A 16267-nucleotide genomic window follows, 5' to 3' on the forward strand; every position below is an offset into this window, starting at 1 on the left:
ACAGTGCTTGATCTGTGCATATTTCTCTCCTGTTTCAGACGAGGTGACTTTTTCCACTGGATAAAGCAGTTTATGGATAGAGGACTTGTATTTTAGCCAGAAGCAATGATTTGAAGTTAAAACATCTTAATGATGGTTTTGTTTATTAGAAATAAGTGACGGATTGGAGTGGTATGGATTACTTGTGGATTATTGTGATGTTTCTATCAGATTTGGACTCTCATTCTGACGGCACCCATTCACTGCACTACCTTCAGATGAATAAACAGACTCATCTACATCTTGGATGGCCTGAGGGTGAGTCTAATTCAGAACATTTTCATTTTTTGCTGAATTATTCCTTTAAGATCACAAAACTATTGACTTCTGATATATAAAAGTTTACTAAAGGAGCTAGAGAGTTTCACAATTGGCTTCTAAACTCTTCCTGATCAGCACTCTCTCGGTTTAAATCTAGATTAAAGACATATCTTTAGCCAAGCATTCACATAATGTCCTCATAAACAATTATACCTGATGAAAAAGTACCAAAAACTTAATCTTTTGCCCGAAATGCTATGAACAGCAGCTACACTAATTCTTACAGTGGCCGAGAGAGCTCAACGCGCTGCAAATGAAAAAAAACCTGCAAATGAACAAAACCTCTTCATCAATTTGACAACACACGCGCTGCAAATTCTCACAACACAAACAAAAACAGTTCGCACATGTAGAATGTAGAATCCTGCTTGTTGTGGTCTCTGTATACTTGCGCGTTTCTGTATTTGGCTGTGATGTAAGAATTTGCAGCATGTGTGTTGTCAAATTGATGAAGATGTTTTCTTAATTTGCAGGTGTTTTTTTCTTCTATTCTTCTACCTTTTTGCTTTCCTGTTTTTTTCAGTACCTGCAGATTGATCGATAGTTTGGATCCGGCATTTACAAAGATTTCAGACAACGGCAACACTTGCAAAGACTACAGATGATGCCAAATTGGAATTGACATACAAAACTGTCAAATATTATCCTCATATTGTAATAATTACAAACATAAGCTGTACTCGCTGGCTTAACTGAATACACAATGTTAACTAAGTAGTTAAGATGCGGTTACGTTAGCGAAATTTTGGCGACATTTCATGGTCAGCAAATGCCCTGTCTCTTATAGTGTAGAAATGTATGAAGCACAGCTCACAGGGAGTTCAATTTCAAATCAAGCAGAATCCTGTTGTTTAACGAGGCGAATCCGCGTGATCAACTTGAACCCGTTGCGAAATCTGCATCATATACATCTCTATTATACAGGCACATGGTTTCTCCTGCCATTGCTTTGCTGGTGACAAACAGCTTTACTTTTTATTTCAGGCAGACGATCTGACGGTAACTGCACGGATCTCAGACTGCCTGGCGAACATCTCAGCATGGATAAAAGAACCTCACCTGCAACTCAGTCAATTCAAGTTTATTTGTATAGCGCTTTCACAATACAAATCGTTGCAAAGCAGCTTTACAGAAAATTAAGTTTCTACAGTATATTTAGTAGCTTGTCAGTGGTGACTATGTCAAATTGATGTAGCTACATATTGCAGAAATGTAGCCTACGGTCAAATTCAGTTAATGTCGTAATCAAACAGATGATTAACTTTTTTTTACAGCAATGATTATATGTTGCAATCAAACTTGTAGTAAAATTTGGCAGTTTATGTTGTTTCAGGGTTGGCATCATCTGAGGTCCGCTGGGGGTTTTGCATAATCTCTTCTCTTTGTAAGAGAGATGTCTTTGAGAGGTCTTTGTAAGGGCTGGATCCCGACTGAAGCTTGTGTAATTCCTAGTTACCATGGCAAAGCTGAATTTTCAGCATAATTCAGTCTTCAGTGTCACATGATCCTTCAGAAATCACACTAATATGCTGATTTGCTGCCCAGTTAGGCCTATAATTGGTTCTCAGTTAATAATGGCTTGCTACTCAATATTTTGGGAAAATTCTTTGTTGAATTCAAAATACAACAATATTTTTTGCTCAGTTTAATGCTTTCTTGCTGAATAAAAGTTTTTTTTTAAACTATTACTTTTTACTTATACTTAACTATTATTTATGCTTAGTGTATCTTGGTTTCCAAAAAATATTAAGCAGCGCAACTGTTTTCAACATTGATAATAATAAATGTTTATTAGCATATTATAAATATATTTTTTTTCTGAGAGTGTATATGGACTTAGATACTCTTTCCCATCATCCTCTGGAGGGTGCAAAATCACACTGTCAAACACATACCTGCAACCACTGATAGAGCTACCACAACCCGTGTCCACATTGGCCAACTCTGTCTAAACCCCCTGCTGTGTAACATCTACATTGAGTCATATCACTTGCTTCATCTTTATGTTTTTGCCCTGTTTTATTTTTTCTTCTTCACAAATACATGAAACAGTCCCCTTTCCAATTGTTCAGAGATCTTTAATCCATCTTCAGGTCAGCTTAATGCAGTGCGGCTCTAATAGGATCGCTGGTATTAACCTCTGGGACAAAGCTGTCCCAGAGCCCCCTATTGGCCAGGCTGAAGTACAGGGTAAGGGGGTGTGATGGGGCAGAACGAAGAGAGACTGAGAGAGAGAGAGAAGGGTAGTGTGTTAGTGACTGGAAAGGGTGATGGGATTTAGTAGTGACCAATGGTGGATTGACAAGTGCTTTTTCTTGGAGGGACCTTCATTACTAGCTTCCTAATTTACTTCTTTGTTCTCTGCGTTTCTTTTTGCCCCCTCGGGACGTCTGTGCTCTCAGATCAGGGTGTTTAAACGTATGGCTGATTGAGCAGGCAGTAGACGTGGACGTCTCACCATGGCGTTGGGTGCGGTGTGGAGCCGCGTTAAAAATGTGTGCCAACAGAACGGCCTCTTGATCTTGTCAGTGTTGGCCGTGGTTATCGGATGCCTGCTGGGCTTCTTTCTGCGCTCCAAACACCTCTCTGAGCAGGTTAGTTTTGATTTCCTGCACCTCCTGAAGCAATAATAGTTATTGTTTCCATCTTTCCTGCAGTGTCTCAACGTTCCTGCCATCTAACATTAGGATTAATTGTATAGCTGAAGTGACAGCAGTTGGAGGGTGACCGTGATTTCACCAAGTACAACATGTTCCTGGATCAACATCCTTGTTGATCCTGGAACAACATTCCTATCAACCAATAAGAATTGAGGCATTTCAGGAAATGTCTGTTTTGATGCCAAATTGGAATTGACATACAAAACTGTCAAATATTATCCTCATATTGTAATAATTACAAACATAAGCTGTACTCGCTGGCTTAACTGAATACACAATGTTAACTAAGTAGTTAAGATGCGGTTACGTTAGCGAAATTTTGGCGACATTTCATGGTCAGCAAATGCCCTGTCTCTTATAGTGTAGAAATGTATGAAGCACAGCTCACAGGGAGTTCAATTTCAAATCAAGCAGAATCCTGTTGTTTAACGAGGCGAATCCGCGTGATCAACTTGAACCCGTTGCGAAATCTGCATCATATACATCTCTATTATACAGGCACATGGTTTCTCCTGCCATTGCTTTGCTGGTGACAAACAGCTTTACTTTTTATTTCAGGCAGACGATCTGACGGTAACTGCACGGATCTCAGACTGCCTGGCGAACATCTCAGCATGGATAAAAGAAGCTCACCTGCAACTCAGTCAATTCAAGTTTATTTGTATAGCGCTTTCACAATACAAATCGTTGCAAAGCAGCTTTACAGAAAATTAAGTTTCTACAGTATATTTAGTAGCTTGTCAGTGGTGACTATGTCAAATTGATGTAGCTACATATTGCAGAAATGTAGCCTACGGTCAAATTCAGTTAATGTCGTAATCAAACAGACGATTAACTTTTTTTTACAGCAATGATTATATGTTGCAATCAAACTTGTAGTAAAATTTGGCAGTTTATGTTGTTTCAGGGTTGGCATCATCTGAGGTCCGCTGGGGGTTTTGCATAATCTCTTCTCTTTGTAAGAGAGATGTCTTTGAGAGGTCTTTGTAAGGGCTGGATCCCGACTGAAGCTTGTGTAATTCCTAGTTACCATGGCAAAGCTGAATTTTCAGCATAATTCAGTCTTCAGTGTCACATGATCCTTCAGAAATCACACTAATATGCTGATTTGCTGCCCAGTTAGGCCTATAATTGGTTCTCAGTTAATAATGGCTTGCTACTCAATATTTTGGGAAAATTCTTTGTTGAATTCAAAATACAACAATATTTTTTGCTCAGTTTAATGCTTTCTTGCTGAATAAAAGTTTTTTTTTAAACTATTACTTTTTACTTATACTTAACTATTATTTATGCTTAGTGTATCTTGGTTTCCAAAAAATATTAAGCAGCGCAACTGTTTTCAACATTGATAATAATAAATGTTTATTAGCATATTATAAATATATTTTTTTTCTGAGAGTGTATATGGACTTAGATACTCTTTCCCATCATCCTCTGGAGGGTGCAAAATCACACTGTCAAACACATACCTGCAACCACTGATAGAGCTACCACAACCCGTGTCCACATTGGCCAACTCTGTCTAAACCCCCTGCTGTGTAACATCTACATTGAGTCATATCACTTGCTTCATCTTTATGTTTTTGCCCTGTTTTATTTTTTCTTCTTCACAAATACATGAAACAGTCCCCTTTCCAATTGTTCAGAGATCTTTAATCCATCTTCAGGTCAGCTTAATGCAGTGCGGCTCTAATAGGATCGCTGGTATTAACCTCTGGGACAAAGCTGTCCCAGAGCCCCCTATTGGCCAGGCTGAAGTACAGGGTAAGGGGGTGTGATGGGGCAGAACGAAGAGAGACTGAGAGAGAGAGAGAAGGGTAGTGTGTTAGTGACTGGAAAGGGTGATGGGATTTAGTAGTGACCAATGGTGGATTGACAAGTGCTTTTTCTTGGAGGGACCTTCATTACTAGCTTCCTAATTTACTTCTTTGTTCTCTGCGTTTCTTTTTGCCCCCTCGGGACGTCTGTGCTCTCAGATCAGGGTGTTTAAACGTATGGCTGATTGAGCAGGCAGTAGACGTGGACGTCTCACCATGGCGTTGGGTGCGGTGTGGAGCCGCGTTAAAAATGTGTGCCAACAGAACGGCCTCCTCATCCTGTCAGTGTTGGCCGTGGTTATCGGATGCCTGCTGGGCTTCTTTCTGCGCTCCAAACACCTCTCTGAGCAGGTTAGTTTTGATTTCCTGCACCTCCTGAAGCAATAATAGTTATTGTTTCCATCTTTCCTGCAGTGTCTCAACGTTCCTGCCATCTAACATTAGGATTAATTGTATAGCTGAAGTGACAGCAGTTGGAGGGTGACCGTGATTTCACCAAGTACAACATGTTCCTGGATCAACATCCTTGTTGATCCTGGAACAACATTCCTATCAACCAATAAGAATTGAGGCATTTCAGGAAATGTCTGTTTTAGGCTTACAATCAGGGTTAGGTGCTTCTACACCCTTGTTAATCGGCTATCATTTCACACAGTTTTTAGGAATAAATTATGGGTAGGGTTAGGTTTAGGGGTAGGGATTGGGTATATTTTTGGACAGTAATGTTGATCCAGGAAAAATAAAAGATGTTGATCCAGGAACATATCTTACTTGGCAAAATCACGGCGACCGCAGTTGGAGCTAGGTAGTATTATTGACATGATGCACATTTTTTTCGAGTTGCGTTAAAAGTCACACGTAAAATGACCTGATTACGCCCTTTCTTTGATTAGTATGTTTTTAATTTCTGGATTAGAAAAAAATAAAAAATAATGCTTCACTGAATCTTCTGAATTAGAACAAATCTAAATCGCTTCACTCCTTATTAAAATTGTAAACGTTTGTCCTACAAATCGAAGTCATGTGGTGCAACCAACATGCAGAAACAAACAAAACAGGAAATTATTTCATGACTGTGTGCCAAGGTCAATAAGTCTCTCAAACTATCAGAAAATGTTTCCATTTTTGTGATAAGGCAAGGTTAGTTCAGGCTGTAAAATGTCATGTGTGTAACACCGCAAAACGTATTGATATTTGTGAATGAATAATGCATGCTATTTGTAAGAAAAATACTTTTACCTTGAAAAATATATATTTAAAAACTGAAATTAATTTTTAAGTTGTGTACACTCAAATGTATTCAGATATGAAAATATGGTTGTTTACTTTGGTTGGTTACACCAAATGACATTGTAATGTTTTTTTGTTGTTGTTCTTGAAAATGGTATAAACGTTTTTCAAAACCAGTGTGAATGCAAAGAGTGCAAGATTTTGGACATTTTTATTTGTTATTGACCAAAACAAGATGGTACACAGAAAACAAAAAGGTGAAGGATTTACTAAAACAATTTTCACTCAGAATTTGATAGTTAATTTCACAAATATTTACAAAGACATGGCAAGTAACATAAACTGATATAGTATTTTCTTGTGAAACACATTCCAGTAATCTTTGTTTTATTTACAACTTTGAAAAAAAATGTTTTTTTACAGTGCATAAAACAACTACATTGGACAATAATCTGTCTACAGGGCTGAGTCTGTAAGTTGTGTACACTCAAATGTATTCAGATATGAAAATATGGTTGTTTACTTTGGTTGGTTACACCAAATGACATTGTAATGGTTTTTTGTTGTTGTTCTTGAAAATGGTATAAACGTTTTTCAAAACCAGTGTGAATGCAAAGAGTGCAAGATTTTGGACATTTTTATTTGTTATTGACTAAAACAAGATGGTACACAGAAAACGAAAAGGTGAAGGATTTACTAAAACAATTTTCACTCAGAATTTGATAGTTAATTTCACAAATATTTACAAAGACATGGCAAGTAACATAAACTGATATAGTATTTTCTTGTGAAACACATTCCAGTAATCTTTGTTTTTTTTACAGTGCATAAAACAACTACATTGGACAATAATCTGTCTACAGGGCTGAGTCTGTTCATTTCACTAGCTGTTTCATTGATAAAGTGAGATGTGCTCTCCATCAAAGCTCTCTGTCATTATGACACGAGTAAAGCAGGCATCTCGTGGCCCTGAGGGATTATCAGTTACTCATCTGAAAAGCTGAAGCATTATACTGCAGTATTTTTATGTAGTGCTATCTTGGAAGAGACATGATGATATTAGACAATTTGGATTATAGTAGAAACAGTTTTTTTCATGAACTAATGATGGAATTAAAAGGACTGTAACATCAAAAGTCATTAAACAGTCACTGTCATTCTGTTCAAAATAAAACGCCGGTTTTTATGTAAATTAGGCATATTATAGATTGTGACTTATCAACTAAATTATTGTTTTTTGAACTAATAATAACTAATAATAATGTGTTTTTGAACATTAAAGCATGTCAACATATTCTGTTACACCAAATACACAAAATAATAATCTTTAAAATAGCATCATATGACCCCTTTAATATTTTATTAGCTAAACAAATGCAAAGCTTCCACCAAGAAAAAATTGTTCAAGCAAGAGTACAGCGCTGACTGCTGTTACCCGGATGAGCCTGTGTTATTAGCTTTTACCGGTTGTTATCGAGGGATATCATACCTCGGAATGTCGCGACTGACCAATCAGAATCAAATATTCCACCATGTAATAATCTTTGTGAAAGATGTGTTTTGTTGTTGATTAGCATTAATGACAGATAGCTGCAGGTATTTATATGCTGTTGGTTCTGTTTCTCCTGAAGGAGGTGAAGTACTTCCAGTTCCCGGGGGAGTTGCTGATGCGGATGTTGAAGATGCTCATCCTGCCTCTAGTGGTTTCCAGGTAAGAGGGGACAAAGTTTACTCATCCTTGAGGTACCTGTTTGTGAGAATCTTAATAACTTACACTGAATCTGAACTGCGGTGAATCTGGTACAATGAGAGAAAACATGATGAGCATAGATGTACAAACCAATGTATGTATTCTGTTATAAAGTGTAGATATCCCTGAGTTTGTGTTAAAGGGGGTCCTATTATGCTTTTTCACTTTTTCTGTAATGTTGCTGTTTGAGCATAAAAAAGATCTGCAAAGTTACAAAGCTCAACGTCCACTTCAAAAGGAGATATTTTATTTAACAGAAATCACTTTTCAAAAACTACAACTAACGACTCGTTTGGACTACAAAGTATATTTTCTGGGATTTGTGATATCACAAAGATCGACGAATGGGACGAGGCCTGGTTGAGCTGCACTAGAGAAGGCAACGAGTGTTATCACTATGTTGGAGACACGCTAGCTTTCCCAAGGCAGACGAACTTAGAGTGGTTACAATCATCTGTGTTTAAATCGCACTCAAATTTATTTGATTTTGACGCAATATTTACACTGAAGCTTGCAGCAGGCGGCTATGGTAAGGGGCGTGACATTTCCCGCCCAGGTGCCGAGTGGTGCCAATCACAAAACACACTGGCCCAGCTAACCAATCACAGCACACACTGGCCCAGCCGACCAATCACTTCATTTGATTAGAGAAGGCAACGAGTGTTATCACTATGTTGGAGACACGCTAGCTTTCCCAAGGCAGACGAACTTAGAGTGGTTACAATCATCTGTGCTTAAATCGCACTCAAATTGATTTGATTTTGACGCAATATTTACACTGAAGCTCGCAGCAGGCGGCTATGGTGAGGGGCAAGACATTTCCCGACCAGGTGCCAAGTGGTGCCAATCACAAAACACACTGGCCCAGCTGACCAATCACAGCACATTTCTTAGTTCAGAAGGTGGGCCTTCATTTGATACAGGATCTACTCGAGCCGTTCATGCCAGACTGGGGAGAGAGGTGTTGTAATAATGTAAAATATGTGAAAAATAATGTGTTTTGCCAACAACCTAGTATGAGAGCCTGTTCTAGTACAAACCAATGTATGTATTCTGTTATAAAGTGTAGATATCCCTGAGTTTGTGTTAAAGGGGGTCCTATTATGCTTTTTCACTTTTTCTGTAATGTTGCTGTTTGAGCATAAAAAAGATCTGCAAAGTTACAAAGCTCAACGTCCACTTCAAAAGGAGATATTTTATTTAACAGAAATCACTTTTCAAAAACTACAACTAACGACTCGTTTGGACTACAAAGTATATTTTCTGGGATTTGTGATATCACAAAGATCGACGAATGGGACGAGGCCTGGTTGAGCTGCACTAGAGAAGGCAACGAGTGTTATCACTATGTTGGAGACACGCTAGCTTTCCCAAGGCAGACGAACTTAGAGTGGTTACAATCATCTGTGTTTAAATCGCACTCAAATTTATTTGATTTTGACGCAATATTTACACTGAAGCTTGCAGCAGGCGGCTATGGTAAGGGGCGTGACATTTCCCGACCAGGTGCCGAGTGGTGCCAATCACAAAACACACTGGCCCAGCTAACCAATCACAGCACACACTGGCCCAGCTGACCAATCACAGCACATTTCTTAGTTCAGAAGGCGGGCCTTCATTTGATACAGGATCTACTCGAGCCGTTCATGCCAGACTGGGGAGAGAGGTGTTGTAATAATGTAAAATATGTGAAAAATAATGTGTTTTGCCAACAACCTAGTATGAGAGCCTGTTCTAGTACACCCCCAAAACAAAATCAAGACTTTGTAAAAGAGCATAATAGGACCCCTTTAAGAAAGAGAGAGTTTATAAGGGCTGTTACTTTTGTCATCAGTTTCTTATTGCTTTTTCAAAACCACATTTTCCAAGTACTATCAAAGCCAATATTGCCAATGATACCAATGCAGATACTTATGTTAAATATAATATTTCTAAGGATAAAATTGGCAATTATAGTCATTTAACATTATATTTGAAAAACATTATTTTAACATTTAATATGCTTAATCAGGCACTTGCAATTGTGGAACAGGGTACATTTAACAAATATAAATTTTAATAGGTTTGGGGAAGTCGTGGCCTAATGGTTAGAGAGTCGGACTCGTAACCCAAAGGTTGCGGGTTCGAGTCTCGTACCGGCAGGGATTGTAGGTGGAGTGAATGTATAGCGCTCTCCCTCACGTTCAATACCACGACTGAGGTGCCCTTGAGCAAAGCACTGAACCCCCAACTGCTCCCCAGGCGCCGCAGTAAAAATATGACTGCCCACTGCTCTGGGTGTGTGTGTTCACTGCTGTGTGTGCACTTTGGATGGAATAAATGCAAGTTCCAAGTATGGGTCACCATACTTGGCCACATGTCACATCACTTTAAAGGTTTGTTGTTTATTAGAGCACCTGATACATATTAATTTAGATTGCTGAATTAAATCACTAGCAATCTTTACTAACACTTATGATCAATTTTTTCAATATGCATTTGTATAAACATAGCACATCACACTCTATATGTATTTACATTTGGCAGATGCTTATCCGAAGTGACACACAGTTCATGCATTCCTTGGGAATTGAACCCATGATCTTGGCATTGCTAGTGCCATGCTCTACTGTTTAAGCTATAGAAATGCTGTCCGTCATATTATTTTCTTTCTTTTGTGGAACACAAAATAATATTTTAAATATATTTTCCATACATGAAAATTCATGGTGATTTTTATTGGCAACCTGCAAAAATGACACAAAGCACCATAAAGTGACTTCTGAATCCTTATGAAATATTAATGCAAATAACTACGCATTATCCTTTCAAACATGGGACCTCCAGACGTCAGTGACATCATTGCTTCTTAAATAATTGATAAATGGATAAATATTCTTATAAATATTCTGAAATATTTGATAAATATTTGGGAGCTACAGCAGAAAGGAAAATAATAGTTTGAAGATAATAATTTGAATAACATCTGAAATTTTGGTCTGTTCCTCCAACAAAGCTATCGCATGGCTTCAGAAGTCTTAGAATTAGTCATATGGACTATGTTTATTACTTTTATGGTTGTTTAACTATTTTCTCCAATCTTTAATATCTTTACTAAACGAGCAAGAAAAGAGCAGTTCAAAAAAAATAAAACAGAGTGAGTAACTCTCTAAAACATGAAATTTGGTGAACTGCTAGTATTGATTAAGGATTTAACAGCCATGCTGCTTGTGAAAGATCTATAACGTGCAACCACAAAGATAGAATAAATGAAAGGCATGTCTGAGGACAGAAGAGAGGAGAGGAGATAAGCTTCAGCTGACCCTGTGCATGAGTTTATGTAGACAGAAACAGACAGAAACAATCAAACAGTGTAGCAACTTTACTAGAATCTGAGGAACAATCAATGACGCAGCTCACCATCAAAAGACTCTTATGCTGTTATTGTTTTCGAGAGAGAGAGGTTAAAACACTCACTCTATCAGGCAGGTTTATGGCTGTTGGCGGTCCCCATCCCCTCTGTTGACTCATTATGGCAGACGTCAATGCCTGTATTTAAGGTCATTTACGGTGGTAAAAACAAGATTGAATGATGGAGTACAAATGTTTCCCTACAGCTGTTCATTTTTCTAGCTGGCTTTCAGAGTACAGGAAACCTGATGCTGGTCAGACCATTAGATCATGTGCTGCACATGTGAATATTATATTTGTCCACAGACCATTTCCTACACGTGTATTATTCTCAACAACCCACATCAATGTTGTTGAGGCAAAAGATTTGAACTGATAAGTATTACGATTTAAAAGTCCCTAAATGTTAAGATGACCAACAATGGAGGCTGTATAGTGGCAGACTAAACGTAATTGTTCATTTATGCCACACTTTCTACATGTTTGAAGTGGTGTAGTTTCTATCATTGTGCTGTCGGTTCAATCTGTTCCTGACTGAGCCGTCTATACGCTCAGCTGACGCAAGCCCATCAGACGTTCTTCTCAAACAACAGCACTCTGTTTGTTTATCCCTGTTTGACCGTCCAGACAACACAGACACATTTCATGCTCCACAAACTACAGCATCAATGCTTACTGCATGACTAAAATTAGCACATTAAACAAATACAGGCCGAGCTGCTTTGCATGAAAACACAAACTAGTGTAAAACTTCTTTGAAGTTTCCAGGTAACAATTAGGCCTGGACAATGTAACTAAAATGATATCTCCCTCCAAAAAAGTTCAGCTAAATGTATAAATCTAGGATTGTAGGTGGAGTGAATGTATAGCGCTCTCCCTCACGTTCAATACCACGACTGAGGTGCCCTTGAGCAAAGCACTGAACCCCCAACTGCTCCCCAGGCGCCGCAGTAAAAATATGACTGCCCACTGCTCTGGGTGTGTGTGTTCACTGCTGTGTGTGCACTTTGGATGGAATAAATGCAAGTTCCAAGTATGGGTCACCATACTTGGCCACATGTCACATCACTTTAAAGGTTTGTTGTTTATTAGAGCACCTGATACATATTAATTTAGATTGCTGAATTAAATCACTAGCAATCTTTACTAACACTTATGATCAATTTTTTCAATATGCATTTGTATAAACATAGCACATCACACTCTATATGTATTTACATTTGGCAGATGCTTATCCGAAGTGACACACAGTTCATGCATTCCTTGGGAATTGAACCCATGATCTTGGCATTGCTAGTGCCATGCTCTACTGTTTAAGCTATAGAAATGCTGTCCGTCATATTATTTTCTTTCTTTTGTGGAACACAAAATAATATTTTAAATATATTTTCCATACATGAAAATTCATGGTGATTTTTATTGGCAACCTGCAAAAATGACACAAAGCACCATAAAGTGACTTGTGCACTGTATTCACGTCTTCTGAATCCTTATGAAATATTAATGCAAATAACTACGCATTATTCTTTCAAACATGGGACCTCCAGACGTCAGTGACATCATTGCTTCTTAAATAATTGATAAATGGATAAATATTCTTATAAATATTCTGAAATATTTGATAAATATTTGGGAGCTACAGCAGAAAGGAAAATAATAGTTTGAAGATAATAATTTGAATAACATCTGAAATTTTGGTCTGTTCCTCCAACAAAGCTATCGCATGGCTTCAGAAGTCTTAGAATTAGTCATATGGACTATGTTTATTACTTTTATGGTTGTTTAACTATTTTCTCCAATCTTTAATATCTTTACTAAACGAGCAAGAAAAGAGCAGTTCAAAAAAAATAAAACAGAGTGAGTAACTCTCTAAAACATGAAATTTGGTGAACTGCTAGTATTGATTAAGGATTTAACAGCCATGCTGCTTGTGAAAGATCTATAACGTGCAACCACAAAGATAGAATAAAACTATCCACACCAAATGATCACATGCCGGATGTGCTACTTGCCTCCTATGGTGCAGCAGTCTTAAAAGGTTTGATTGTCACTCCACACACACACTTCTATCTGGGTCAGTGTTCCAGATGCCCAGCGAACACAAACACACACACTAGGGAGTCATTACGTGGGGTCAGGGTTGTTAATTACCTCTAATCTAAGGAAGCTAAGGACCAAATGTGTATACACAGTAGCCAAGATATCTCTAATCACCAAAGTAGTACTTCCAAATACAACGGCCAGTGACTAAATATAAAACAGTTAGGTCTGTGTTGACCTAAATGTTAGTGCTTGTACTGTAGTACTAAGCGGCAAATTGAATTAGGAACTCAGAAAGGCACATATGCAAAAGTAGTGGCTCTCTTCTCAAGAGAAACATTTGAGTTATGAGAACTTTCCTCATCAGGGTTGGAGACCGAAGATGCTGTGTTCAAGGGTCAAGTAGGGCAAAGGGTTGTTGACAAACCACAATCAAAGGCACTTTCTTATCCCTGTGTGCATTTCAGTACGATGGTGATCTTTAATCAATGGCCGCGCAGACACTCAACCATATAGACGCAGAACAGTTTGAAAAGTTCACCTATAGGGAATTCCATGAGATTATGACATGCACTTTATTCTGAATCTAGTTTACACTGTAAGAAATGATCACAACTTTAACAGTAAAAATCTGTGACTTGGTTAAGGGCAAGTTCCCTTACTATAAACAGTGAAAAACAGTAATAAATCTAACATGACAATAAACATCATTTTACATACAGTTGGATTTACAGTTTTTGGAAGTGAAAACCCAGCAAAAATATCTATTTTTCTAGCCAAAATATGTATATTTTTAAATATATGTTTAATATATGTCGTAACAATGTTAACAAAAGTTAACAAAGTTAAATTAAATGTTTTTGAAATAGAAAATATATGTAGTTGGAACCTTCGTATACCAAAATATATTTCAAAATATATTTCAGGGGCAAGAAAATACATTTCCAATATTACAGTATCCTATATTTAGTCTAAATGCAAATGTGAATGGAATAGCCTATTAGATTTATACTGATTTATTAATGTAAATTATTTAATACAATTTTTTAAAAAGTGTTATATGCTCACACTTGTTATAACAAATGTTTATTTTTCAAATGTAATGTGAATGCATTTTCTTAAAATGAAAATATATGCAGGACAAAATAAATTTTTTAATGCTTTATATATATATTTAATTTAATTTATTTAAAATGGACAATATATTGTTATAAAATATATGTACATACATAAATATTTTAGAAGAATTATCCCAGAATTTCCTTTGTGACACTTCACATCTGATGGTTTTTCATTTAAATAACTGTTGTTGTTTTTTTTAGCATTTATGTAGATTTTTGTACTGGCTTTATGTAACATCTTATGGTGTTAAACTAATGTTTTTTGCATTATTTTAGTGTTGTGTGTTGTTGTTTTGTATTTGTGTGCATGACACTCTGCATATATATATTAGTATTTACCTCCTTAGCTTGTGGAAAAGCCACTTGTGATGAGCTTTGATTCATTGTGAGACTTTCTCATTATCACCTGTGTTTTTTTGGTGGTTGTCAGTATATTAAAAGGTACAAAACAGAATTTAGTACTTTAGTAGGTTGGTATTATAACATTATATCAGTTCATGTGAGTTTATACATTTTTTATACAGCAAATTTAAAAACGTTCTTTGGAAGCATTTTTTAGAGTGTATATGCTCTAGTTCCAGGGGGAACGCCTGAGTGATGTAAGGAAACCTGCAAAATACAACAAAATAACAGAACAAAAAAGCGGAGCATGCTATGTTTGCTATTTACAGCAATAGTCTGACATTAATTTGATCTTGAACTGATTAATTGGCAGAAATGATCGCTCCACCACCTGCTTGACCTCATAAACGATGGCTCTAACCAATATGGTTCCAACATTGCTCCTACATTTCTGAGTGACAAAGTTCGTACATTTTCGGAACACAGTCATGACTAGCTAGTTAGTTTCTCAACAATATATCGTACAATGGTTGTTAAGCAGCAGATCACATCATTGTTCAGGAAACACATCCCTGCATGCTTATGAAATGATCTTTGACACTTTTAAATGGTTTTCTGTTATTAAGGAAATGGTAAGAAACCTACCGTTTATTTCTTGTGAATGTGATGAAAACACCCTTTGTTTTGTCTAGATCATGAAAAAAAACGTTGGTTATATCGTGATCACAAAAAAATTACTCTTATTATGTTGAGATCAGCATAGAGGGACAAATGGCCAGTAATGGCCATAGAACTACATGGAGTGGCTATAGTAGACTCTGTAAAGCTAAACTTACATTGTAAAGCCTCATTTCTTTCTGTTCTGTTCTGAATTGGTATGGAATGGATCAAATGCACTGAAGATACATCAGAGGTCAACTCACAGAGCAAACATCTGTCTTAGTCTTACTCTCACAGCTGGGTGAAAGGTTGTTCAAGGTGGCAAAAATCAGTTCTTTTCCATATCTGAGATCTTTGTTGAGTTGTTGAGGATAGTGCAGTCACTGATGATAGATTCGGTGATGGCACCATTAAGTCAAAAAAGTTATATCAGGAGATACATGTTATATTGCGTCTTTTTTTAAGTCTACTTCACATTTAATGTTCCCCAAAACTATTTACTGTGTAGATATTGAACAATAAAGACTCAAAATGTACCTGTTTTTGGAGATTTTATGTATTATTATTATTTAGCTCTGGTCTTGGAATTTTTTATTTTACTTGATGTATTATTTAATTTGTATTTTTAGCATTTCTGCATTCAACTGATTTATGAATTGTTTTATATATTCTTTAAAAATGTTTTTCTCTCCTCAGTTTGATGTCTGGTTTGGCAGCACTGGATGCTAAGTGCTCTAGTCGACTGGGAATCATGACAGTTTCTTATTATCTGTGGACGACCTTTGTGGCTGTGGTGGTGGGCATCGTCATGGTCATCATCATCCACCCGGGTGGAGCTGCCCAGAAGGAGGGTTCGGAGGACAGCGGGAAGCCCATCATGAGCTCAGCTGATGCTCT

At 37.2% G+C, this 16267-nt stretch overlaps 1 pseudogene; it reads left to right on the plus strand.

The window, feature by feature from the left end:
- Positions 1 to 4794: 4794 nt before the first annotated feature.
- LOC107559357 (excitatory amino acid transporter 5-like) overlaps positions 4795 to 16267 on the plus strand; it is an 18012-nt pseudogene continuing 6539 nt past the window's right edge.

The sequence above is a fragment of the Sinocyclocheilus grahami genome, unplaced genomic scaffold (genome assembly GCF_001515645.1).
Source record: "Sinocyclocheilus grahami isolate Dianchi unplaced genomic scaffold, SAMN03320097.WGS_v1.1 scaffold682.1, whole genome shotgun sequence".
NCBI classification, from domain to species: Eukaryota; Metazoa; Chordata; class Actinopteri; order Cypriniformes; family Cyprinidae; genus Sinocyclocheilus; species Sinocyclocheilus grahami.